Below are 2,146 nucleotides of genomic sequence, written 5' to 3' on the forward strand. Positions count from 1 at the left end.
GGAGGCGGAGCTTGCAGTGAGCTGAGATCCGGCCACTGCACTCCAGCCTGGGCGACAGAGCTAGACTCCACCTCAAAAAAAAAAAAAGACCAGCCACGGTGGCTCATGCCTGTAATGCCAGCACTTCGGGAGGCCAAGGTGGGCAGATCATGATGTCAGGAGACAGAGACCATCCTGGCTAACATGGTGAAACCCCATCTCTACTAAGAATACAAAAAAAATTAGCCAGTGGTGGCGTGCAACTGCACTCCAGCCTGGGCGACAGAGCTAGACTCCATCTCAAAAAAAAAAAAAGACCAGCCACGGTGGCTCATGCCTGTAATGCCAGCACTTCGGGAGGCCAAGGTGGGCAGATCATGATGTCAGGAGATAGAGACCATCCTGGCTAACATGGTGAAACCCCATCTCTACTAAGAATACAAAAAAAATTAGCCAGGCGTGGTGGCACACACCTGTAGTCCCCAGCGTAAGCCACCCCGCCTGGCCCCAACTAATGTTTTTATCTTTTGTAGAGATGGGGTCTCCCTATGTTGCCCAGGCTGGTCTTGAACTCCTGGACTCCAGCGATCCTCCCACGTTGGCCTCCCAAAGTGCTTGGGTTGTAGGTGTGAACCACCACTCCCAGCCATGGATAAAATATTAAAAAATAATTATGAAATTACATCTGCAGGTCGGGTACAGTGGCTCATGCTTGTAATCCCAGCATTTTGAGAGACCGAAGCAGGAGGATCACTTGATCCCAGGAGCTCAAGACCAGCCTGGGCAACATAGTGAGACCCTATATCAATCAAAAAAAAAAAAAGAAAAGAAATTGCATTTGCAGAAGGTTTTCTATGAACACCTGATAGACCACGGTACAATTTAGAGACATTTTACCACACGCTGCCTCGAAGGAATCAGAAAGCAGCCAATAGACATTGAAGTAGGAAGAGCAAGAGCATGATTTTGAAAAAACATATGTACATAAATCTAACTCTATGTAGGAAACATTTCTATAGGCATATTTTAGTAGTTATTGATATAGATCTATTTGTAATAAATACAGAAACAAGAGAAATAGCTGTGTAGAGTCATTCATATTCAAATATCTGAGGACTTCCTGTATGCTGGGCAGAATTCTGAGCCCAAGCCCTAGACATACAGCAATGAACAAAACAGACCCACCCTCAAGGACCTCATATTCAAAGAGAGGAAAACAAGCAGGTCATGAAGTTGAATAGTAATTAGTGCAATGGAAAAAAGGCAGGGTAGGTGGTACAGTGACAAGGGTATAGATGTGAGCTATTATCCAAGACAGACTCTGCTGAGAACTGGGGCAGTTTGAGCAGACACTAGAAAGCGATAAGCAAAAGTGGCATGAGGACACCTGGGGGAAGGGTGCTCTGGACACGGGGAACAGCAGGCACAATGGCCCTGAGGCAGGAGAGTGCTGGATAACGATTTGCTTTAGTAAAATGCCATTACTTATTCTTGCATTTATATTACAACATATAAGATAATAATAGAGACCTCACTTCTAGGAGGATGTATACAAAAATGTTCCCTGGTGGTGATATCTAGATAGTGACTTTACACACAATTTAAATATTTTTGTTCTTTTTATTAAGAGATGGTATCTCCCTGTGGAGGCTGGACTTGAACACTTGGGCTCAACTGATCCTCTCACCTCAACCTCCAGAACACCTAGGATTACAGACACGTACCATTGCACCCAGCTTTTTTCTTTTAGCTATCTATATTTTCTAATGTTTTCCCCACATCAAACATGTATTAGCTGCATAATAATGACAAATACCAATGGAAAGGCCTAAGTATTAAGAGCTATTGCCAAAATCACATGAAGTTAAGAGCTCTGTGGAGAAGCCGGATCCTCTCTAAGGCACAGATTTATGCTTAACTCATAGAAACCTAATTATGCACTGATCTTATTTTCCTGTTTGCTCAGAGTCAAATTTGTGGTCTGCTTTTAGCAGGGATCTAGGTCTGGGCAAGCACATCACTATCCAACCTTCTTTCTATGCTCATCTTTCTTTTTAAATTGTAATTAAGCCAGGCGCAGTGGCTCAGGCCTATAATCCCAGCACTCTGGGAGGCCGAGGAGGGCAGATCACCTGAGGTCAGGAGTTCGAGACCAGCCTGACCAACA

Source organism: Colobus angolensis, unplaced genomic scaffold, assembly GCF_000951035.1.
Source record: "Colobus angolensis palliatus isolate OR3802 unplaced genomic scaffold, Cang.pa_1.0 Scaffold93, whole genome shotgun sequence".
In the NCBI taxonomy this organism is placed as follows: domain Eukaryota; kingdom Metazoa; phylum Chordata; class Mammalia; order Primates; family Cercopithecidae; genus Colobus; species Colobus angolensis.